Raw genomic sequence first — 26772 nt, 5'->3', positions numbered from 1 at the left:
GTCATTTGTAGAGATGTGGATGGACCTGGAGACTGTCATACAGAGTGAAGTAAGTCAGAAAGAGAAAAACAAATATCGTAAATTAACGCATATATGTGGAATCTAGAAAAATGGCACAGATGAACCGGGCTGCAAGGCAGAAATAGAGACACAGATGTAGAGAACAAATGTATGGACACCAAAGGGGAAAAGCGGGGTGGGGGAGTGGTGGTGGGATGAATTGGGAGATTGGGATTGACAATATATACACTAATATGTATAAAATAGATAAGTAATAAGAGCCTGCTGTATAAAAATAAAATAAAATAAAATTCAAAAAAAAAAAGAAATGTACTTAAAGACAGACACACGATTTAAACTTGGGGGCTGGGGAAGACCCTACCATGTAATATGAACGTAATATAAATGTTATCCTCCTCCAATTTCACTCTTAAACACACCAACAATAGAACATAATACCAGGAAATAGTTCCACCACTGAAGTGGATAAAAGTTAATTAACCTGTCTGCTACTTACTTAACTCAAATAAGTGAATGGGGGTCGACAAGGAAAAGTAAATGAGTTTTCCCCGTTTACACACTGATTCTTAAAAGCTGACATTCTGCTTTCTCAAAACAACTCTTTATTGCTCAACTTTAAAGCAAATTTAATGTCATTATTTTCAAAGTTTAAAAAAGTCAAGGGAATAAATGTGCCTTTGTTTGGAAGATTTGGGGATGCTAATGACGTGGAGTAAGCAAACCTGTGACTTGAGACCACATGGGCTCAATACGCTGCGATCGAGTCATGGGTCCCATTGACCTCAGGCTGATGATCAGCATCTCCAAACCCTGGTCTCAAATTCTGTAAAACTGAGATTAGGGCTTCCCTGGTAGCGCAGTGGTTGAGAGTCCGCCTGCCGATGCAGGGGACGCGGGTTCGTGCCCCGGTCCGGGAAGATCCCACATGCCGCGGAGCGGCTGGGCCCGTGAGCCATGGCCGCTGAGCCTGCGCGTCCGGAGCCCGTGCTCCGCAACGGGAGAGGCCACAACAGTGAGAGGCCCGCGTACGACGAAAAAAAAAAAAAACCTGAGATTAAAACTACTTATTCATTCAACTGTTTGAGGATGAATGCAGGCCATATATTGGTGTGGGTTTGTAAACTGACATGGACTTAGGCCTCATTCTGCCTTTTAACAGCTGTTGGATCCATAGCACTCACTTAATTCCACCTTATTTACGATGATGATAACAATACCTACCTTCCTACAAAGCTTCAAGCATTATAGGAAATACCACGGACACTTAAAGTCGTACCTCGCATCTAGCAATAAATAATGTCAGCTATTATTACTGACATACCGTCACTATTATTACGAATAAACATAACTGTTGCATATAACATAATAAGCCAAGTGCCTGCACACTTTAGATGCTCAATATGTGTAAATTTCCTTTTACTCTAATCCTTTTTTTTTTTTTTTTTGCGGTACGCGGACCTCTCACTGTCGTGGCCTCTCCCGTTGCGGAGCACAGGCTCTGGACATGCAGGCTCAGCGGCCATGGCTCACGGGCCCAGCCGCTCCGCAGCACGTGGGATCTTCCCAGACTGGGGCACGAACCCGCGTCCCCTGCATCAGCAGGCAGACTCTCAACCACTGCGCCACCAGGGAAGCCCCTCTAATCCTTTTTTTATGGGAAGAACTACAAGCAGAATTTCTTTCTTCAAAGAAGACCAAGAGACTCTACTCTCTGAAATGACACTGCACAATTTCTGGAGCAGGGGGATGTGAACATTTAAGCAGGTATTTACTCCCTATGTTAGTTAATTCTTATGGCCCAGCAGTTCTTACGGGGAGGTATGGGGGACCAGTGATATATAGTATCATCTGCTGGCCCGTTCTTAAGTGAAAGATGCCGTAAGTTCCAGCGAGATCAAAACACATGCACATTTTGATAGGAAAAAAACAACTATACATTGCCTATATACTCACATTTCTGGTAACCAGGTTATCCCATTATATTAATGTAAAGGGCAAAAAAAGTGAAGGGTATAAAGAAAAATCCAATCATTGCTAAGCTCACTGAACCACAAAAATGAGCCATGGCAACCTTTTACCGTAGAGTAGAAATCCATTAGTAACAACACTGCCATCCGTATTTTTCACTCACGTTCTTTCCCACACATTCGAAATTTTCTTATATCAGAGAGCATTTCATAAGCATTTAACTCAACAAACCTCAGAGTCACCCAAACTAAAGTACTCCTCTTGGAAAAACAATCTCACTACGTGAACTCAGGGATGAACAGAACCACCCTAAGCCATGTTGTTAAAACACGAGGCAAACAAAAACAAAATGGTGGACTCCTTTTTTAAGGACATACACACTTGAAATAAATGCAGAGACACCCCTCCAGGACTACCACAGACACAAGAGGCTTGTGTTCACAGGACACGTGGAAAAGAGAGAGAAATGCAAACAGGGAAGTCTCCCCGAGAAAAAGGCTGGCGCCCTTGGCAGTCACACAGCTTCCTCCTCCGAGTTTCTCTGCATCTAACATCTTCAAATAACGGGTGCTTTCTAACCAGGGCTTCCATTTCCCAGGGGCCTCTACCATCTAGCCTTTGCCTGGGAAAGCAAGTGACACAATATCCCCTCTCCCTTTACCAGGCAACAAAGAGGATTTGCACTGCCTTGAAAACAGAAATCAGCATCTTCAGGATGAGCAGGCCTCTGTCGGCCTGCAGCATAGGGCACTCGGGCACAAAGTAACCAGGCGAAAGAAAATGCATTCCGAGCAGTTAGCACGCAGGATTAATCGAAGTATAATTTAACCATCTGATCAAACACTAATTAGCATAATCATTTGAGGGGAAAATGGCTGGAGGAACCCAGGAACACCTTGGTATCTGTGTTCTTAGTGACTGATGAAAAAGAAGACACACAGATTGGGGATTTGTTTCTTTTTGTTCATGGAAAAAAATAGTAAGTAAAGCTTAAACAGTAACAAGCATCACCAGCTATGGTTTTTGCAGCCAAAGGAGTTACAACTGAGATTCGGAAGAAACATCTTGCTTTCTCTCCAGCATCCACAGAAAAGCACAAAACCAATCTTACACCTGCAGCAGCGCGGCTCTAAACTATGTAATTTTGTGTTTCTCAACCTCAGCACCATCGACATTTTGGACCAGATACTTACTTGTCGTCGGGGGCTGTCCTGTGCATTGCAGGATGCTGGGTAGCATCCCAGGGCTCCACCCACCAGTGATGCCGGGGGCATCCCCTTCGCCCCAGAACTGTGATAACAAAATGTTTCCAGATATTGCCCAATATCCCCGAGGGAGTGGAGCTGCCCTGGTTAGAATCCTGTTTCAACTGAAGAACACAGTTTGTCAGGAGCACTAAAAATGATCCAATCATAAGAGGAGGGAAGGAGTCTTTTATTCCCATCTGCCAAAAATAATGAGCCTCTAATAATAATTCCATGGAATTCCATGGAGTTTACTTTATATCTGATGTCTTTGTTTAGAGCTTTATAATAACCCTTAACACCTATGCTTGCGCAATTTGGAAAAAATAATTATAAATACCAGCCTCTCCCCATTCAGAGATTTCTAGAAAGACACAGTTGACTTCCAACAGGCAAGCCCTGAGGGGGACACCCACAGGCGGAATAACACCATCCCTTGCTTTCAGACTTCAGTGTGTCCTGAGCAGCTGGGGAATCACAGCAGTGCCCCTCCACCTGCCCACATCAGGGCAAACCACCTGTGACTTAGGAAATTAACAGAGGCATAGAGGGCCTCCAGACCCCAGGGAAATATCACTTTCTTCCTACACTCTCATTGTAGGCATGGAAGCGCTGATATTTGCTCCCAGTTCCTAAAGAGGGAGAGAGGAAGGTGTAAATGATGACAAGTGAATAAATACAGAAATCCCCTCCGTTTCTCGCAAATGCATCTCCACTGCCAATAGATTCATCGCATTGCCTTAAACTGCCTTGGCCATTAGTCGGACGGTACCTAATAACATTCATTCTTATGGAGAGGTGGAAACCTGAGGGGAAAGTACCCAGCACTCACCAAAGTACGCAATAAATATTTTCTATGGGTTAAGGTGATTTGTTCTAATAATAAATCTGAGTCACACGGTCCCTCATTTCTACTTTTCTAAGGAAAGTATTTAACCATTTACAATTACTCACAGATCTCTCAAAGGTTATTAAACTTGCTGGTGGAAATACTTATGACCTTTCCATGGAGGACATATGGAAAAAGGCTGCCCTCGTCTGCTACAAAATTTAAGAGAGAGCAGTCTGTCCAAGTGGCAGAGGCTGTGAAAACTCCAAATCAGAGAGGAATTGTGAGCTATTTTAAACGAATATCTTCTTCTGCAAACCCCCTTTGGCAGAGCTTATGACTTCTGAACACAAAGCCCTCCCCGCTTTCTAAAGGAACAGAGGTGCAGGAGCCCTTTGCTGCACAGAAATAGCGTCTACCCTAATTCAAGGACTTATGAGCAAGCAGAAATTACATTTTGTCAGCCCACAATGTCTTTCATACCATTTTTCTTCTAAAGCTAAAAATCAAAACAGCCGCTCTGAAAGAATAATTTCTATAGTGAATCACAATAAAATCGCCCAAGGATTACAACATCCAACTTGTTTCAAACGCCTAGGAGGGAAAGTTATTTTTAATATTATCTAAAATAGGATCTCAGGACACAAAAAGTTATTTTTAAGGTTCTGAATTTAGGCCTCTCTCCAGCACACGTCCGCGTCTATTTTAGTTCAAAAAATCAAGGACGTGATGTTTCGAAAAGATTATTCCGCCACTAATAACTGTCCTCAATTTTATCATACATATTACAAGGCCTAAAATGCATATATGTCCTTATATGCCATTTTCTCTTTTTATGACAACCTAGCGTTAACGACAGTAATTCGTATGATGCAAATACAGTCCACCTGGGGTCATCTACCTAAAAGAAAGGTGCAGAGGCCAAGAAAACCCAAAAGAGCAAACAATCCCCAAGCCCCTTATACCTGGCTTTGGAAGAAACTTGTGCACTGATATTGGAAAGAAGACATGTGTAACGTTCCCAGGTTGGCATCCAGGAAAAACCTCAAGCTGCAAACAGACCTGTATTCCTGTCCCGTCTATTCTGCCCTAGTGCCTCTCTTACGCTTTTCCAATATAATAACCCAAACAGTTTCCCACTATTGGTCTCCTCCTGGGAGGAATGTGGTTACATTAAGGTTCAGAGGGCTTCTCTGCCAGGACTCCAGCTGCTAGCAAAGAAGCGGTCGATTTGAGAAAACACAATAGGACCAAGTCCAACAGCAAAGCACGTGCTAGCAATAAACCCGGGTATCATATATGCTAAAACAATAAGAAAAAATTACGTATGTGTATGTATGTGTATATACACACATTTGGATACAAGTAAGCATAGATATCTGTACAGATATATACACACAGATGATTCTCAACGTACTAGCCTCCAAACTGGAAATCCCTGGTTGGGATCGCACCCCCCTCTACTCAGGGTCTTCCCTGTTACCAGCCCCTGCCACCAACGTTCCCTAAATCTGCCCAAATCCTTGTGGCACTCAATGAAGCCCTAGCCCTGCATATATGTATATATATGTATATGTATATATATATATGTATACACCCTCTCAATAAATCACTACTCGATATAGAGCTCCCCAACAGCGCATTCGGGGCTACATGAAGCTTTACGGGGTCGATGTTCTAGCTACTGTCTGGCCCTCTACCTCAACTCAGCCAGGGGCTGGGCAGCCTCTTTCCAAGTTTGTTCTATCCAGAGCTGGATTATGCCACCTGGATCAGAATAATAATACAGATACTTGAGCCATGCGTACCCCAGAGCTGCAGAACCAGACTCTCTGGTGGTCAGAGCTGGGCAACTATAAAACGAACAATGTAAAAGACCACACGAGCCGCAGGCACGGTCAAGTTGAAGGACCCATGGGGGAGGGAAAAGATGGCAAAGGTACATGTCAGAATTAGAATCAGACCTCAGGAGCTCTGCAAACTACAGCCCATTCCCAATACAATGCCAGCACCGAGTCTCCTGTGAGAGGCTCATGAGGGGAAAAGCCTTCCAGGAAATGCCCAACGTCTTCCTCCCTGACCCGGCCCACCTGGGCTTCAAGAACCCGTGGCCCTGATCCTTAACTGGAAGGTGCCGAACACGGTTCAAGGCATCAACAGACTGGCCTCCAGTCAGCATGCACCCTCCTTCCTCCCCCTCACACTCCTGCTGTCCTGACATGGGGTGGCTCCTTCCTCCCTCCCCACGCTTGGTCTTCCCACAAACCTTAACTTCCGTGGCTTCCAAGCATCTGATACCACAAAGGCCTACAGTGTATCCTCACCTTCCCATCCCCAGCGATGGGGTGATGGGGCTATGGGGCCATGGGGCTATGGAGCCAAGCGGGTGGGGGAAGACCAAGGGGTCTCTTGCGACTACAAATCAGGGCGGGCTGTGGCTGGTGACATGAGATCTCCTAAGACATAGATGAACTGACCACGGATCAAAGTAATTACCCAAAACAAATACCAAGATCACATCTAGGTCAAACTTCTCCTACGCATGTTTCTACATATAAATATCCATCAAGCCTATAGTAAAACAGTAGCCACCAAAGATTTAATAGCTATTGATTCTGGTGAGTCGTAATATGCATGTACACGTCTGGTAATTAACCATCCTATTCACTTTCTGCTACCATGTCAAGGCACCAGACAGACCCCTGCTAACCTTGGCTTTACCAGCCTGAATAATTTATGAAAGAAGAATTCTGTACCTTAGAGGGCCTTTCATACGTTTTACACATTTCCTTTCACTGGCCAATGAAACAGACAAATGGCTACCCTTCGCAGGAACCGGCCATGCCAAGTTCCAGGAGGGGTGATAAAAATCACCACTGCACCCCTCTACAGTGTGGAGGTGCTCGTTTGACTAGTAAAGTACGTTGTGGTTGTTGAGGTCTTCAGCTCATCCCTGAAGTCTCACACGTGATATTACAAAGCACTGTTATTTCTACCCTGGCAGCTACAAATCGGTTATTAAGAATGCTCTACAGCCAACATTAAGAAATAAACACTGTAATTAAGCAGACTGGGACTTGGGGTTTTTGGTGTCTTATGGGAACTCAAGATCAAATTATGCCACAGTGGGGCGACTGTGGAAAGAAGAAATGAATCTCAAGTTTCTCTGATGAGAAAGTATGTTTACTCAAAAGCTTCCACAGTAGAGCTCAGGTCTTTACATAAAGGAAAAAAAAAAAAGAGTAAAATTTAAAAACACAGCAAACTGCAGTGGTTCTAATTATCTTCATGCTTTGCCTTTCTGTAACAATATAATTGTAAAAATTCTCCCATTGTCCTGAAGTCCAAGCGATGAGTGAAAAAGCAGGTCTCGTGAGAAAAATCAATGCTTTATTCAACATTAGGAAAAGGAATCAATGGTAAGAGTGTCCACTGCCATCAGCCATTTCAAATGACATGGCTCCACAGGGTGTGACACAGGCCACCTCAGTCAGCATCCAATGGACCCATTCGTGCTGGTTCTAACCCCAACTTAACATAGCCATCACTCAGTCCCATGAGGATACCGAAGGCACGTGGGGACCCTGAGGTCATCAGAGTCTTCACTGGGAGTGTTATCACCACGGTTGTTTTGCAGAAGCATCCAGTAATTTGAGATTCAGGTATCTAGAAAGAACTATAAACTGACTTCACTGTATTCTGTATTTATGCACAGTGGACAAGAAGAATGGCTTAAGTTTTGTGTAAAAGCCAAGCTTAAAATTGCTTCCTGGTTCATCATTTTCATACTAAAAGAGGCAAGGCTCATATGAATCAAAATCTGCAATAAATTAGTTCAAATCTCCTTCCACCACCTCATCAAACCTGCCTGTTCCACGGTCTAAGGAGATTGGCTACAAAACAACCCATTGCATAGATGGTTCTTCACAAGATAAAAGGAAAATGATTTTCACAGCATCATACTCTGGGGTTGGTCTGGCTTTTGTTCAGATGTGCAGCCTGTACACCAGCAGCATTTCCATACAAATTCAAGGATTCTACCCTTAACAGAAAATCAGGTGCACTTGGGGCCAGTAAAACCAAAATGTTACAACTGAATAAATGCAGTCCCACGAAAGAAGGCTATTTCATTCCTAAGAGCAAGTGTGTTCATTTTTCTTTGTCCAGGAACATTTATGTCAATCAAGCAGCCTGTGGGGACACTGCCTATCCCAACTGGACTGGCAATTAGAAGAGTATATGCCACAATTTTTTAAATCTCCAAAATTTAATAACTGATTAATATAGAGGAACCTATAATAATCACAAGATCCTCAATGTGAACACTTAGTAACTGCTCCACTTTATACATGCATGCAGATTCACCCTCCCACTCTGTGCTGTTGAGTATCTTCAGGAAGGACAATGCTTATTGCCAAGTAAATATCTGTGGCAGCCCTGCAAGTTCATCATGCTCCCTTCACTTCATTCCTCTGTTCAGACCTACCGAAGCCCAGTTTCCAAATAATACAGATACTGGCTCCGCACCCTCACCTCCCCAAGTCTGACACGGACTTAAGCCCTGAGAGCATTTCAAGAATACTCCGCAGAGTTCGAAGCGATTTCTCAATATTTCCTCAAGGGCTGTTATGCTTTTATTTTCCTCCAAAAAAAAACAGAATCTCCATGGCCCTGGGGAGGTAAGGGAAGCCAGCATTTCGTATGGATGTGATCTCACGTTTTCCATTTCTTCGCTTTCCCAGCCGCTGCATTTAAAGACGGCTTTCTATAAATAGGACTGCTTGCTCACTCTTAAATCTCACTCACTGTCTTCTGCGTAAAAATAACTTAAATAGGGATGCAGGCGAGATTCATTAATCCCTGTCATTCTGTCTCTCTGTATAGTAGCCTCTTTCCTCCTTCTTACCGCATCATCTATCTGGTCAGCTCCATTCATCCCTCTCTGTTCCACCGTGATATGTATTTCCATAACCCAGGGGGCTTAAAGACCAAAAATTAACCCAAGTGAATGATTTTTTTAAAATAATAAGTATTGACCATATAGAATAAAGACAGATCTCCAAAAATCAAACGATGATAAATACTGTAAGCTCCAAGACACCTAATTTGATTCTCGTATTTGATACAAATCACAATTTTAATGGTAAAACATATTCCTTTCATGTTACTTTGATGAAGGAACCAACTTCTACAATTGGTTCTGCTGGAAAATCAGAAAATAAGAGACAGACACCCATAAATCAACAGAATGCTTAACAAAATAGTAATGTGATTTTTTAAAGACGATTAAGGCCTAAGGAACTGAGCTTTGTTTTGATATCCTTGGAGGCTCTTTGATGAAGAAATGAATTCCCAGGAACCCCTAGGGAAACTTATGTGTTGGTGTGATGTTTCTGACTGGCTTTCAGAATGCGACAGGGTGTTACACCTTGTATAGGATTTTCAAATCGTGCCAGTTAGCAGTGTACACTTGAGAACAAGGGGTCCAATGCATTTATTAACTTATTTCCTGTGACATTTGACCCAATCCAAGTCACAAAGAACACCTAAAGCAATTATAGCATTGTTATGTAACTGTGGTGAAGTCCCATCACATATTCCAAATGTGAATCCATTTTGGGAAAGAGAAGAAAATGCCCCCAGAAGCATTTCTAGAAAATGAACATTTCCACAGCCATGGAGTCAGTGCATCAGACTAGACGGCAGCAGCCAAGGAATGCACACTGCTGTTTACGTGCATTTCTCGCAATGGTTTATACAGTAGACTCAGAGACAGGGCAGACGAGAAGCTAACCCGGCAAGGAAGGATAAGACAGAGGCAGGAGACAGGGGCAGATGGGAGAGAGGAGGGGGCGAAGGAAGGGAGGAAGGCTCTGCCCATCATCCTGTCCCTTCTTTCTGTCAGTCAGTGAACATCTGCTTCCACCTGCCCGGCACGCACTTTGCTCTGTGCGAAGGACACACCCTGGCATGGCAGGAGCCTCACCTTCCGACCTTGCCATCCAGTAAGGGAGGCAGTCACTAGCCAAACAGGCGCCAAATAAACAGAGTAACAGATTACTCTAGACACTGTCAAGGAAGTGGCCAAGGTTTTAGGAAAGCAGATCATGCAGGAATCTAATCTGGGGCGCTCTAGACACTGTCAAGGAAGTGGCCAAGGTTTTAGGAAAGCAGATCATGCAGGAATCTAATCTGGGGCGAGCAGGTCTCTGAATCCAGTCTTTCCGAATATCCCGATCAGAAGTTGTCTAACCTCTGTACCCAAAACCGGTTATCCGCGCCTGCCCTCCTGCCGCCTGGGTGGACGTTGTGCCACCGGCCGAGGAATTCAGAACTGCACAGTGGTACAAGTCGGGCTGCTGGAACCTTCCGTTCCCCCTGCCTCATCTTAACCCATAAATCCAACAAGGGAAACGCAACTTTGAGTGTTTTCATATTTTCAAAACATGAAATAAAAAAAAGTAATAAAAATGGGAGGAGGGGCAGGAGAAGATGAGAATTTAAAATGAGAATTTCTGTGCCCGGCTCTGTGGCCTGTGGAGGGTTAACACCTGGCCCAGGCGAACAGGTGCTGCTCGGTTTGTCTGGGGGCGCAGGAGGAGGTCCCGGCCGCGGGGATGGCCGGGGGAGCACAGAGGAGCGGCGCGGAGCCTCACCCCCGTCCCCAGCAGCGGCGGCGAAGCGGGCTGGGCCTCCCGCAATGACATTGGAAGGTCAGCCAATCAGGAGCGGGGCTGCTTCCGAGCAGCCACCTCCGCCGAGAGGAGGCGCCCGCGGGGCCGGGCTCCCCAGCCAGTGGGAAGGGAAGGCGGGATGCGAACGCACGGCCCGCGGGCCCACCAGCCCCGGACACCGCCTTTCCCTTTCTCCGCACCTTCGAGATTGCAACAGATGGCTGGGAGCACCGGCCTCCTGGGGAAAACTGGAAACAAAGACGGAGGACCCTGCCTCGCCGGCCGTAGCCTTTGCATTCGTGGCTCCTGTTGGGCTGAACTCCGGGACCCGGGAGGCTGGGCCCGGCGAACTTGAGAAGCCGCGGGGAGGAAAGCCTCCGGCCGCCGCGCCGCGCAGAGCACCGCTGCTCGGAGGCGGCGACTTCGTCTGCCCGTGAAGTCTGGCTGCACCAGTCCTGTGAGGTTTGCCGCCCACTAGTGTCCTGTGGCAGGGACACAACTGACATGAAGGTATAGCACCGCCTCACCATCTCCCAGGCCGCCGATGGAGCTGGCCCCGGGAGCCAGCGTGCGCGGCAGCGCAGCGCCAAGAAAATGCCCAGACACAGCGCCCTCCCGCGAACGCCCGGGGCCTCCGGCCGCCCCGCCAAACAACCAGGGGACCCAGAACGCGCGAGTGCTCGCCTCTGGAAGCGCTGCCGACTTCTCTGCCCTACCTAATGCTGACTGTATTATTTCCACTGCCTGTTAATTATTTATGAGGCGCATTCATAATCTCAGCCGTAGGATTCGGCTAATCTTGTGAAATTTGGATGCCATCGTTTTGTAAATGCATCCACTGAGAAATCAGTCGTTTTATTTTTCAAACATAAATTTCCGGTCTCCTGCGGTGTTCTTAGGTCTGTACAAAATGACCTTCCCTGGTTTTTTCTCTCTCCTTTACATGGAGTTTCAATGCCCATTGCATTGAGTCTATGAAATACTCATCGCATCTCATCCCAGACACATCAGTGATAAAACACTTTGACAGCTACATGGAGGTCCAGGAATTAGGGATTTAGATTGGCTTTTTTTTTTTTCTTGGTCACAATTATTTTCCCCTACCAGCGTGCTGTATTGGACCAGTTCTGCCCAGTGAGTCACTGATGCACAGCAACAAACTGCGGTCACACCAAAGTGGCATTCAGGAGAGAGTAAGAAGTGGAGAAAGATCAGCTGGCATTTAATAAAGGTCTGCATGGCATTCTGTTTTCCTACACAGGGCATCTTGTAGGGGCACCCAAGCTTAAGAGACCTAGAAAATTTTTATGAACTCTATAATTCTGGGGTGGAATTTAAATCTCCTTAATAAAAACAGGAGAGGGAAAAGAGGGGAGCAAGCCCTGAAATTATTCACCTGATAACATTTTTTGTTACTTCCACATATTTACATGAATTAAATCAAAATCACCTTAAAACCCTGAAGCTGCATGTGCACTCATAAATGTCTGCTCCTAAATTTAAATAAAATATAAGTTTGCAGTACGTAATTCCCTGTGGAGATGACAGGGGATGCAGAAAGGTGCTGCACAGCCCACTTTCGTTTTGACGAGCACCCTTCTCTCTCCCAACACCCACCCTCTCTAAGCTCCACAAGCTCCCTGAAAATGGCAAAGCGGCAAAGCCCAGAATTGCACGGCTCAGGAAAGGATGATGTCAGGGACCTATGTGTACATAACAACAGAAATCAAGGATACTAGCAAAAATGTATTATATAGAATAAATCTGCTTATTAGGCCCACCTATGCTTTTAACAAGAATTGTAAACTAGAGTACTCTCATCAGAGTTAAAGCCAAAAGAAATTGTGATAAAACACAATGCAGTGTGTTTCCATCCCAAGGAAAGGCTGTGAGACATATCTGCACATATAGGGACCCCCATTCTCTTGCACAGTAACTGAAGCTCCCTGAGAGTATTTCCAGAACATTACAGGACAAGCTGACTGCTTTAAAACATGATGACTGCACCTGATCAGGTGAGGTAATTCATTCAAGGATTTAGCCCATGAAGGGACTGTTCTCTGACTTCTATCTTTTACCCTGAATACTGTCTGCAAGCTGTCCAGCAACCATGCTTTCATTAAGAAATAAATGTACAGCCCATTACATCAGTAGGAAAAACGCTGTTGCCTACTGTTAAAATGCAGATACATTGTGGGCTTCTTATTTTATGAGTACCCCAAAATATCAAACTGCATAATCTTTTACAATTATATATTTTTTATCATATCAGACGTTTTGATGTTTCAGGCCTAGCAGTAGTCAGTTTAGCTATTAGAATTCATAGAGTTTTTTATCACACACATTCAGGAATTTTTCAAAATTAAGGTAGACCAAAATATGACATTGTTGAAAAAAAAAAAACTCTCAGTTTTCTTCAAGTCTCATTCAGATAGGTAAGAACCATTTAATTTCACATTTTTGAAATATGGTCCTATAAACAGGCATCATTCCAAACTGGACTCTTATTTTATTTTGACATGACTATCTATTTTATGATCCTTTCCACAGTATGCACTGAACATCACTCCTTGAAAACTCTTTAAAGCCAGTTCCCCCCACAAATGAAAAGAATCCAAAGCTCTACTGTCAGGCATTTTTTTTTTTTTTTAATGCTTCATCATATAAAGAGAGGGCCATTTTTACATGAGATTCCATATCCTTCTGGTAGATGGGATCAGAACACGTAATACAGCAAAGTAAAATATTCATTTGCATGTACAGTCTATATCTCATATTGTGAAATCTACCTGTATTCATTATAGTATCAATAGTGGCGGTTATCAATCAATTTTAAGGGTCCTGAAAAAGGTATAAGAACATAATATGCTCTAAGACTCAGTGTAAATGCACATACATAGCCTTGGCACGTATTTTCCACAGAGAAGATTATTTGAGGTTTTATACAATTTTCTCACTATATATGACTCTATCATGATTATTTTAGTAAAACTGATTCAAAAAAAAAAATAGTCACACATTTCAGCATCTCTGTTTCAGAGACTGTACCAGACCTATTTCTGTCATATATAACTATGAAACTGTAAAACAGATACCAACTGACTGACAATCAGAAGCACGACCTCTTTCCTCATCCTGAAATACATACTTCCCAATAGGGTGGAAATTATGTTTCATCCCATAACCCAGGCCCTTCTGAGAAGCCCAGAGATGTACGCCCTGACAGGTGAGACATGCCGTCAATGCTTTGTGGCGCTGGAACACGTATGTGAGCGTTTTTACATTTTCTCTGAGTTCACATTAGCAGAGCAGCATAAAGGGCCGACTTTCCTGATGCATCACCACACATTAGCTAAAGCAGATCTATCCCCCAAGGTAAATTCCCACAAGGCTGCAGAGGAGGTATAGTGCCCTCTGGGAAAGATGGGTGTCATGTCAGAACTTGTTGCAATTCTTTCCTGCTAGGAAATCTCAAAATGAAAGTTTTGAACACTTTGCTTTAGGTTATATTAGAGAGCAAAGTATCATTTTAATGTTAATTTCAGGATTTCCTTCTTGCAGTGTTACCTTTCCTTAGTCATCTTTTTTTTTTTTTTAATTTTACAAAGTTTATGCATTTCCTCTGGCCTGTCGGCGTGTTGATTCTTTAAGTACTATCTTGGTAGGCAAAGAAAATGTACCTCTATGCAGCTAACACTCAGAGCTGCCCTGTGCATCTTCCAGGAAAATCTTACAGCCTCCCCTTGGCTTCTGGTATTTTCTCATAAGGGCCAGATTTCCTTCCTTTCTCTCTCTCCCCCTCCCTCCCTCCTGGGTAGGGGATTCTGCTTAATGGTTTAATTTTAACTGTCAGCAAGTCATACATTTTATGCAGATCTGTGTTCCGAAATTTGAAATGGGAATTTAAGCTGTAGCTACTCCCAGGCAATGCCAAATGATGACAATTTCCTCTCATTCCCAGATGAGAGGAAGCCATTCATACATGCGAGTTCATATTTACGCGGTGACAGGCAACCAAAGGTGCAGTCACACTTACTAATTGGATCTGACTCAGTCAAGAGAAATAGCTTTTCAAATACCCAGGAAGAGAGCATTTCAAGATATAATATTGGAGGGACATGAGGAAAGGAATGCTATTTGCAATAGTCACTGATTTCATTTCTACAAGTATACAGGTGTTTTAAAGAATCTGTCAACATTTCAGATGATGTAATGCTGATCAGTGCCTACAGTGCATATTTTTACATAAATGGCTGTGGGGATTCTGTAGTACCAAGAAGCGGGGTGGTGGTGGTAGAAGGACAGATCTTTCTTAAAGGCTTTTCTTGCTGCTGGAGATGAACTGCAGCAGAATTAAAGCACATGTTTTAAAAGCTCAAAAAGCTTTGAATCTGAAGGCAGACGCTCTTAACTGACCCCTCCACCTGCCTGCACTTGGAATGTCATGTCCCTTGCAGTCTGTGGTGTGTCAAACCGGCGATCTTTCCGTCTCTCTTCCTCTCAGTAAACCTGGTTTATTCTGAATGAGGTGTAGCTATCTAGCGCAGGAGTTAGCTCGGAGCTGTCACTTTGCTAGGTAAGCGCCTTTAAATGATTACAGGGCAATTTTTCACCCGTCCTCTCTTAACTGCCTTCTCTCCTCCCCGAAGAAATATAAATAAGATTTTTAAAACATAAAAGCCTGCAAATTTCAACCCAGACGGAGGAGGAAAAGGGAAAGACTTCACCCATGCATTCAATCACCCCACACTCCGGTCAATACAAGAAATGAAATTCATCACAAACCGAAAGGCTCACCATTCGCGAAGCTCTGGAACAAGGAGAGAGCCAGTATCCACATGCCCCTGCTGCTCCCCGGCCTCCCGCGAGCGCCGCGCCGGTGACCACGCACGCTCAAATCTGTGCAATTATAATTATGCTGATGCAGCTCACACATCATACAAAACGAGCTTTGGAAACCATGGAATAAAGAACGTGGCCGCCGCTGCTGCCGAGCCGCCCGGGCACGCGGCGCGGCCGGGCTCCGGGGCGAGGGCTGCGCTCGCCGCGCGCCGCGCTCCTGCACACCTGCTCCCGGGCGCCGCGCCCAACGCTGCGGCCAGAGCGGGCCGGCGGGGCTGCAGCCCAGGTGCGCCGTCAGCTCAGGGGGCCGCCGGCAGGTCGGCAGGTGGACGGAGTCGCAGACGCGGGCGTGAGCTCATCCCGGGCGCCCGGCGCCCCGACTGCGCAGCAAGCGGCCTCCGGTGCGTCGGCCCTCAGCCTCCGCATCCAGGCAGCAGGCGGGCGGGCAGGCTCATCTTTCCTCTCCTGCGGCCCGAATCACATTGATCCCTCGCTAACCTTCCCTGGCTGGGAGGCGGGCGGGCGGGCGGGCGGACGAGGAGCGAGCGGAGCGGAGGCGAGCGGGGACCCCCTCCCCTGCCTCTGGCCGCTGGGGCGCTCTGCAGTCTTAAAGCAGCAGCCGAGAAGTGGAACCGAACTGGAGGCAGGACCGGAGAGAGCGCAGGCACCTCAAAGCCAAGCACAGTCATCGGGATGCATTTCTTCGAGGTTTAAATAATCATTTCAACAGCCCATTATTTTTATTTTCTTGCCGGTTGCTAATAAGATTATGGCCAGGGGTGACTATTCCAGAAGGTTGCCAGATAAGCTGAGGTGACCAGGAAAGGGCAGCAGTTTTAATAAAATGTGCAGCTGGATTTAGCTTTCGTATTTACTGTCATAAAAGTCCAGTTCATTTGCCTAGAGAGAAATGCAACTTCCAAATCCTGCTGCTACTATAAAGATCTCTATGGTTTCACGGTCTAATTTTTAATTATCTCAAATACATGGTAGACTGCAAACATAGGCAATTCTAATTTTGCTCTCTGAATGGTGCAAAAAAAACCAAAAAACCTGATTAAAATTGCTGATAATTTGAGTAATTCCAAACATATAACCCATCCACATTACTGTGAAAAGCCAATATGACAACATTGCCTGAATGTTCTGTATGGTCGTTGAAGTCATATAATATCTAAAGAACACCTTGGAAAAGCACATGCATACCTATTCCATCATTTTGTAAAATAACTACCAACAGGGCTGGAATGTACCCAATTAGGATCCAAGGTAGAATTTCTGGGGCAAGGCATGAAAGACTGAGGAGAAGCATTTAAGGGGGGAGGGAGGTCTCATGGGGAATAAGTTGGGTTTCCTGGGCACTGGGTACCTTGTGCCTAAGCTCCACATGTCCCTCCAAATACAAACAGGAATTAAGCACACCTAGAACAGCTCACAAAATAACAGGAAAAGCAAATGGTGAGGCAGAAACAAAATGGTGTTTTACCAGAGTTGGGCACAAGATGGCCAGGCCCTGTGTATGAGGAAGGGCCAGCTGAGCCCATGATGCTGCATGCTCGCCATCGCTCTGCAGCTGCAGGTGGTCACGTGCTGCAGCCCACTCAGGACTGCCAGCCCAACCCTGCCCTACACACTCCCCAGTGTCCTCTGGCTTTGCACACCCAGGGTGCTCAGGCTCTGGGCTTTCCTAAACGCAGCCCAGGAAGGCAGGTAATGGGGTGATTTCTGTTCCTGCATCCATCTGCTTCACCCATTCATTCAATTCACAAATTCTTAACTGCATACCAGCCACCTGTGAGGCTCCACTCAGCCTTAACTGTCAGGCACTCCAGCACTGGGGTCAGACACACTCAGGGCCAGAGTCCAGCTGGACCACTTACCCATTGCAGGGCTCGTGCATGTTACTTGTGCCTCATCCTCATACAGAATGGAAATTATCAAGGTTCCTGACGCATATGGTTGTGAAGATCCGATGATATATTCCTAAGCATGTTGGTCACTGTGATAAAGGATGGCTATGGTTATTACTGAGCTTGGGAGCAGGGCCTGTTACATAATTTGCGGGGTCCAGCGCAGAATGAAAATGGTGGCCGGGGGCTTCTTTTACAAAAAGGAAAAAGGCACCATTTAAGGTGCTAAAATATAAAGCTTTTCCCTTTCTTTCTCAGTCTCTCCCACCCTGTCGTGGTGTCTTTTTTGCTATTTAATGTCATGCTCCCTTGGTTACAGGAATAGTCCAGGGTGACTGTGTGTGACTCAGGGAAGCACCAGTGGCCCACGTCCACCACCCTCCACTGGACCACAGGCCGTACCCCACTGGAGCTGGGAGGGGGAAATCCATCCATCTCCCTTTCCGGCAGGCCACTGCCCCAGTGTGTGGTGGACAGGAGATCGTCAAGGGACTGCAATCTCCCTGCTGGGTGGCGCTTGTACGTGGATCAGAGGTGGCCCTGGTCAAGTCACTTGTGCAATATGCCATGGCCCGGCAGGCTGGGGGAGGGGCACCCTAAAAACCATGCTGATTCGAACCTCAGCACTCCCTGTGTGGTCTCAAGGCCCCACCTGCAGACTGAGGGCACCAGCAGAACCCAAGCGTGCTCTTCCAACATGACCCCGTCACCCCCCCAACCCATCAGAAAACAGGAGCGACTGCAGGTTGGAGAGGTGGAAGCCAGTCAAGGCCCAGGGCACCACAGGAGGTGACTGGAGGCTGGATGGTGTGGGAGCCGTAAGCACAGGGATAGAATTAATTTTAAAAACTAATAAAAATTTTATGATGGCAACACAGAGCATTTAACCCCAAGGGCAGGCCTTTCTGGGAAGGGAGATCCCAGGGCAAGAGTATTTGTCACCAGCAAAACCCACTGGGGCCCCCAGGGAAAAATAAGAGGGAATTTAGGAGACAAGGTCTCACCTCTTCTTTTGTGCTTAGTCTAGTTTCACTGGCCATTACGGTGCCGAGTGCAGAGGCGTCAGATTAGAGCTCCCGCCGTAGAACCGCTGCCAACACCCCGACTTCGCAACTGCGCCCTGTGGAGAAGCCCTGAGGGCAAGCCCTGAGCAGAAGCGCTGCGCAGAAGCCTTGCGCAGAAGCGCTGCGCAGGGCACCTCAATTCAAAACGGCAGCAGTGAGCCATGTGCAGAGATGCTGCGCCATGGCCCTTGGCTGTGAGCAACACGCATGCGCCTCGCGGCAATGACTCCGACCTTCCCACCGCAGACCAGAAACCTGCAAAGCAGCCCCACCGTCAGCCTGTCGGGAAAGCGTGTGCTCTAGAGCAAGCTGGCACCTCTCCATTCTCTGATCAAAGAATAAAATTTTCCTCTGCTTCTGAACCCAGCTGGGTCTCCTTCTATTGTTGCGAGTGACACCAGGCAGAAGGACCCAACTCGAAAGGGTCTGTGACACATTGGTCTCAACTCCATGAAGCCAACCCTCTGTGGTCTTGCATCTAATGCATCTCCTGCAAACTGAGTTGGTTAATGATCCAGATGGGCCTAACCAAGCACCAAGCTCTCTTTTTGCAAATATTTTTAGAACATACTTCAGTATAAAAACATACTCACATCCCACGAAATTGTGAACTCCATGAGCTCAGATACTGCATTTCTCCAGAAAGCTGTCCCCAAGGCTGGCATATGTACACGCTCAGTGAGTACCCATGGAATGGAATGCAGAGCTCTAATGCAGGTAGACGGCGGAAACTGCTCTGTGATACATACACATAAGTGCCTCATACACACCCGCAACAATTTAGCTGAGCCTCCAAGTGCAGTTAAGATGTCAACATGCAAAGCAGAGTCAAGGAAAGGGGACATTCTACCCAAACAGACATCAGGAGAAACCAGCTTTTTCAAATACACTGAGGTTTAATGTGTCTTGGTTGAAAACCTCTTTGGAACTTTGAGACGGACTCCAGCACACGGAGGGCTAGAGGCAGCCACCCCAGAAGGTAGGTGACAGGTGTAATAAGCAAGGAAACTTACATAGGAGGCTTGTCTTGGGTACATCTTTGCACTCACCCTCAGAATCTTAAGAGTTTATAACAAGAGAGGCCTTAATGGAGTTAAATCACGTATCCAGTCAAGATGGTCTCAACACCTTGCTTTCTCAAGGTTGCATCCTTGAAGCGTCTCCTAGTACAAGAAGGCTATGAGATGGGAGGCTGGAGGGAAGGAGCCTCTGATTGCCTGATTCCACCTTAAGGGTCAACCGAGAGTGGGGTCCTCTTGAGGACCTCCTCCAACAATGTAATTCTTCTTTTTGGTACAGTATTCCTAATTAATGTAATCCCTGGCCTCCTGAAGATCAACATTCGACCTAAAACCATACCATATGGAATTAGCCTCCCTCACCCCCCTCCCTCCCCCTACTGCTCTGGGTCAGCCTTCTCAGCAGAAGAGAGAGAAAGTCAAAGAGGCTATTTTTGTGCCCATTTGAATGATGCCAAGTAAGAAGCATTTGGAGGGCATTATCATCCAAATTACATGGTCTGTTACTCCTCCATTTCCTGTTGGATTAAGAAAAGAATTTCTGAAGTGGTAGCATTTGAGCCCTGTTCTAGAGGAGGGTTGGGGATGAGTAAGGACGGCATTCTGGTGGAGAGATCATCAGTGGCCAAATAAGGAAGGCTCACTCCTTTCTGATACATGGAGTTAATTCTGACCAAGAAGATAGGTAGTCGCCCACGTGGGAGCTATGTTAGTGTCCTTAGGTGGCTGAAATGAGTACCACAAACTGGATGACTTACAACAAAAAGGTACTGTCTCAGTTCTGGAGGACAGAAGTCCAAAATCAAGGTGTTGGCAGGGCTACACTTCTGAACCTTATAGGGGAGAATCCTCCTAGCTTCTGATGGTGGCCGGCAATCCTTAGAGTTCCCTGGCTTGTAAATATAACTCTCCAGTCTCTGTCTTCACATGGACTTCTCCCTCTTGTGTCTCTGTGTCTCTTCCTCTCTTCCCATCTTCTTATAAGGACACAAGTCATTCTCAGTGAGGGATTCACCCTCATCCAGTGTGACCTCATCTTAACTGATTACGTCTGCAACTTGCAATAAGCCTACTTCCAAATAAGGTCACATCTGAGATACTGGGGGTTAAGATTTCAATATCATTTGGAAGAGACACAATTCAACCTATAACAGGACCCAAAATCAAAAGACAAGAGGTGTGAGATGCGTTTCCTAAGAGAAGGAACATGGACTTGGGTGGGGACCCCAGGGTCTTGCCCCACCTCTCACTTTCGCCCAAGGCCCATTTGTGGTGCATGTGCCAGAGACGAAGTTCAGACTTCACTGTGGAGTCTCAGTTTCTCCCCTTGAAAACTGAAATAATCATGCCCGCTCTTCTTATCTTAAAGGACTGTTGAGATGATCAAATGAGATATGGGAATTGGCTTAGATAAAGATTGCACAGAGAACAGCTACATAGAATCATTACTGTCTACAACTGGACCTGCAGAAACATTTTGAGTAAATTTATTACTTGATAAAGCCTCCTTCTGGCCGCTGGTGCTTTGATTAAATTGAAATCAGGCACTATTACACCTCTGGTCTCAGAGCTGCAAAGGGCAGAGACGCTCGAGAGTGTCAGCAGTGGCCCATCCATTTCTTCTTCCAGCAAACTAATGGAGACCTTCAGCAAATATTTGGAGCATGCCTGCTACCTCCAAGTTGCTCTCATATTTCCTGGGAGCTTAAAGGTGAATAAGCATGGGCCAGGAAGGTCTCTGAGTACTGTTAGGGAACCTCTAGGCTGCTTGAAATGTTCTCTGCCTGGGTGGAAGTTACAAGAATACACGCACATATAAAAATTCATCAAGCTGTACACTTAAGTTTAGAGCACTTTACACAACTGACCATATGTAAAAAAAAAAAAAAAAATGACTGTAACACAGTCCCTACTAATCTCACAGTTTAGTGGGGGATTCAGATAATAGTTAAAATAATTTGATCAGATAAACTCTATAATTGGGACTTTATAATCGGTACATCTAACTCAGCCAACTGGCGTGTGTGTGTGTGTGTGTGTGTGTGTGCACGTGCACACGTATTTGTGTGTGTGTGGTGAGGGCAGGTGTAGCAGGAAATGGGACAGAAATGGAAGGACCAGTACAATGAGGTGTTTGGACTTTGTCCTGAAGGCAAGAGGAAGTGATGTGGGTAAGCAGGAAATGACACAATCCGATCTGTTTTGGAAACATTCCCTGCTAGGGACACAGTGGAGAATAACCTGCGGCTTTCAAGAAGGACACAGGGAGACCATTAGGAAATTAGCCTGAGTCCAGAGGGGAATGATTAAGACCTGGGGAAACCCATGGTCCTGGGATGAAGACACGTGTATCTTAAAATATCAGGAGATATTTAAAAGGTGAGATGATCAGATTTAGAAATCCTACTAATAGTGATGACAGTTGCTGTCACTATCAATGTGGTGGTTCTTTAGCTTGTCAGCACTGGTGAGTCCAGTTCTATGCCAGATGCTGTACATGCGTACGGAATTCAATTCTTGTCTGTGAGACAAGGGCTGTTACTGTCCTTTCCATTCTTCAGATGGGGACACCTCAGCTCAGAGAGACCCAGAAGCTTGCGCTGTAGCCCAGCCCATCAGAGACAGAACTTGGCCTGAATCAAAGCTCAACACTTGTAGGTCTGGTAAGGATAGGTCTCCTCTAAACATGGGTGACATAGGGAGAGGGTGGTGAGAGACAGGCAGGAAGAGGTGAGAGACAGGCAGGATGTGATGAGAGATAAGCAGGATGTGGTGAGAGATAAGCAGGAAGTGGTGAGAGACGGGCAGGAAGAGGTGAGAGACAGGCAGGATGTGGTGAGAGATAAGCAGGATGTGGTGAGAGATAAGCAGGAAGTGGTGAGAGACGGGCAGGAAGTGGTGAGAGACGGGCAGGAAGTGATGAGAGATGGGCAGGATGTGGTGAGAGAGAGAGAGAAAGGAGGTGATGAGAGATAGGAAGTGGTAAGAGACAGGAGGTGGAGAGAGACAGGAAGGAAGTGCTGAGAGGTAGGGAGGACACCAAGATGACTCCCAGGGGCACCTGGGATGGCTGTGTGGACAGAGGAGCGACTGACCAAAAACAGAGACACCATCATCTCTCAGAGGCTTTTCATATTCCACCCACTTCTTCCCCCCACACCCACAGTCTATAAAGCAGCCAGCATGATCTTTTAATACACACACACACACACACACACACACACACACATAGATCACAGGAAGCCCTGTTCAAAACTCTCCACTGCCCTCTGATCTTTCACAGCATAAAATCCAAAGTCCCCACCGTGGCCATAGGTGGGCGCTCCCACCACCACCACCCTGTCGGGCGGGTCTCCTGCTATGTTCCTAGTCACACACTCAATATTGGCTTCCTTGATTTCCCCCGAACACAGCCAGCGCATTCCCACCCTCCACCTAAAACATGTTTCCCTCCTATGCCCCCATGGCTCGCTCCTTCTGCCTTTGCCCCCCCATCCAAAGCCTTCTCCTCAGAGAGACATTTCCTGACAACCCTGCACAGCCAGAGCATTTCTACCCTGCCGCTATTTGGCCTCTGGCCTTCCTTTCTCCATACACACACACGTACTTACTAACTGGCTCGGCCAGCTCTATGGAAGCTGGGACTGTGGCACTCACCACACTCACAACAATGCTTAGCACATTGTAAGTGCTCAGTGAATATCTGCTGAATGAAAAAGAAAGACTGAGTTTCCAAGACAAGTGTCATAGGAGGCAAAATCTCACAGACCCTCAGCGTATCTCCTCCATTTCCCTTCCTGGGAGACTACAGAACAGGAATAGCCAAAAGGACACTCAGATGGGACAGGAAAACAACCTTCGTACCTGTCAACCCCAACATGCATAAACATTTCATCCAAATAAATATTTCCTTACTCACCACTGTGCAGACGGCTTGCTTATAGGCATGCTAACCAGTTATTTTTCCAAGTGAAGACAGTTACCGAGTCTGGGGATTTGGATTGTAAGAGAAGGTCGAGGCGGGGTTCGCATCAAATACCTTTTAGAAGCAGACAACACTTCAAAGGGAAACATAGGCCTGTGTGGAGAGCGCTAATCGAGGCAGCCCATTGGGATTGGCGGCCTGGAGGGGCTGACAGGAGACGGGGGTTGGGAGAGCAGGACCCTGGATCCTGAAGGGACCCAGGCTTACCCCCTGCAGGTCAGCCCAGGGGGCCTAAAACCAGGAGTGGCAAAACCGGCCCTCTCTTGAAAGACTAGTGTTCACACCAAATTCCTGGAGATGTGAAAAGTTCAGGCAACTGTGCTTTGCACCTCGTTACAGAAGATGCCTCAGCTCTGAATGTGGGGAAGAAATTCTTCTGTGTCTAGCACAGGGCTTTGGTGTCATGGGACATGACCCCGTGTGGCCCTGAGGGCAGACATAGAGGAAGCAGCCCAGGGTCATTGGGTGATGACCCCCGAGTCCCCAGACACAGCTCAGCCCTGTGGCCTCATGGGCTGCACACCAGACACCACTGGAAGGACATGAAACGGCTGAGTGGCCCCATCATTACTTGGGGGTTAGTGGACAGGGAGAAATGGACCAAAACATCAGTGGGAAAGGCGGGGGGGGACAAGGCTGTGTGCCCAGGTGGATGTAGGTCTGGAGCACTGTGGTCCAGACGTGGACCATGGAGTCAGGCCCTGGCACATCCTCGGACCTGTGTGACCCTGGGAGGGGCTTAGCCTCTGGTCTCAAAAGACTGCTCTATTAACCCTGCCTATGTCACAGGGCCACAGTGACGATTAGATGAGGCAGACCTTGTAAAGTGCCTAGAAAAGTGCACGCTTTGAACAGCAACGTGTCACAAAAAAAGGTGGAGGACAAGTGAGGGCTGGGTTGAGGACACAGGCAGGGCAGGTAAAGCCCTAATGTCAATGAAAGCCTGATCACGTACAATTGATAACAAAAAGGCAATCAAGCCAGTAGAAAAATGGGCTCAGGATTTGCATTTGACAGCTCACAGAAGAAGCGAAAGCAGCCAGTTAACCTGAGCGGTTGCTCAATCACATTAATAGGCAATAAAATGTACGTTTAAGTAACAACTGGATATTGCTTCTCACCACCAAATTGAAAGGCATTAAAAGAAGTGGAGATTCTAACGTTGGAAGGATGCAGGGAGAAAGGGCACTTTCAGACATTGCTGGTGGCAATGTGATGCTTTTGTAGCTTTATTTTTAAAAGATTTTGACAGTATGTATTTAAAAAAAGATACAAAATGAAAAAATACACTTACCCTTCCACTTAGCAATCCTGCTCTTGGGAATCTCTCCCACTGAGGTAAAAAATAAGCAGTACTTAAAGCTATTTGTACAATGCTATCCACGGTAGCATTGTTTGCTGAAACAACAGATAGGAAAAGAAAAAAAAAAGAAGAAAGAAAATCATCTGTGTGTCCATCAATGAGAGATATTGAATAAATTTTAAAACGTGAAAGTATTGCAACATTAGTCAAAAAAATCAGTGATGTGAGGACATTTCCAGCATATTTAATTGAGAAAAGCAAGATGCAGAGGACTATATAAAATGTCTCATTTTTGTAAAACAGATAGTAAGAGAAACCCTCTATCTGTGTGTGCATGTGTGTGTGAGCAATCTTCGCAAGGGTGGAAAAAATGTTGACACCAATACAAACGTTTGTTACAGATTGGGCTGAGGTGGGGATAGTGGGAGAAAGAAAGGAGAAAATAACTCAAAGAAAATAAGAAAGAGTTGATTTAGAAAAAAACAGCATGTATAATATGAGCTCATGTATGTAGAATATCAATGTAAAAATGAAAATGGTAATTATCTATGTAGTGGAATATCTGCTTTTTACTTGTTTATTTTCCTTTACTAGGTTGTTTGATCCTTTTTATTTTCTTGATGACTATCTAAAATGAAATTAAAAGACAATAATAAAATAACATAAAGGATCTTAGGAAGGCTGACAGGGTCTGAGTACCACAGTACCACAGAGAGCCTACTGGTGCACGTGCTCACCCTAGAGGGCAGTGTTCTCTCATCTCCTTCTCTCCTGACCTTTCTGGTCCTTCCTCGCTGCACCCCAGGTGGGAACCCACTTTCCTCCACAACTGTGGACTCAAGGGCCTATTCTTCCATATTGTTGGTTACTTCTCCTTCTTGTCCACTTCTTCAGAGAGCCCCACTGGACATGAGACTTATGCTCCATCTGCTACACCCATTGCACTGAAGATGTATCGGATGAGAGCCCATTTTGACCTTTTCTCAGCATAAAAATCCCTAAAGAAGTATAACCCCTCATCATGTTCACTTCCCCACTCTCCTGAAGAGAGCTGAGCCGTGGGGTAGGAGAGGGGTCAGAAGCCAAACCCAGAGGAGGTGACAGAAAAAAGGGGCTGTGTCCAGGGCTTCAAGGTGCAAGCTGTCTCAGAGGTGAAGGGTCAGGGGAATGGGAGGGAGACTGGGTGGTTAGAGAAGAAAGGGCGCAGAGTGTTCATGGAGAACTACGGTGGGGGAAGAAGATGGAATGAGAGGAAAGAGAAGGCCACATTCAAGTCCACTTGGAAATCTTGCTTGAGATCAACCGTGCAACCTTGGCTTCCCCTTCTGTGCCACAGTTCAGTTCTTTGCGTTGCAGAAACATCACATGCACTAGGGTGGCAGAGGACTGGTTCTCTTAACCAAGGAAAGCCCAAGGGAGCGACCTAGCAAAACCCAGTCCATGAAACAGGCAGTGACATCTCTATCCATACCAATTTGTATATGATTTTATCAAATGTTAAGAAAAGTTTTGGAGAACAAGTCCCAACATTTTAACTTTGACATTTTGCCGCTTCTCTAAGTACAGTAAAGGGTATTATTCCAGGAATGAGTATGAAGTAATTAAAAATAAATAATATTTGATGAGCAGAGTTATCAATAGCCTTTGTTACGTATGACAAAGGTAACCCATTCAGTCTTCAGCAGATCCTTTCCAAAGTGGGTGAAAATCCTCAGAATATGATCTAACACTAGAACATTTACTCATTCATTTAACAAATATTTATTGAGCTTCTGCTATGGGCTAGGAATGTGGGCATATGGGGTACACTAGTGAACAATATAGAACCACTTCTCTCGTGGAGCTGACAGTCAGCATTTCGCCCATTAGAGGGAAACTACTCACTCTAGTTTGTTTCTGAGAGCAACTCAAGG

The sequence above is a fragment of the Lipotes vexillifer genome, unplaced genomic scaffold (genome assembly GCF_000442215.2).
Source record: "Lipotes vexillifer unplaced genomic scaffold, Lipotes_vexillifer_v1.1 scaffold478, whole genome shotgun sequence".
Classification (NCBI taxonomy): Eukaryota; Metazoa; Chordata; class Mammalia; order Artiodactyla; family Lipotidae; genus Lipotes; species Lipotes vexillifer.
The sequence above is the reverse complement of the archived record's forward strand: the minus strand, read 5'-3'. Positions refer to the sequence as shown.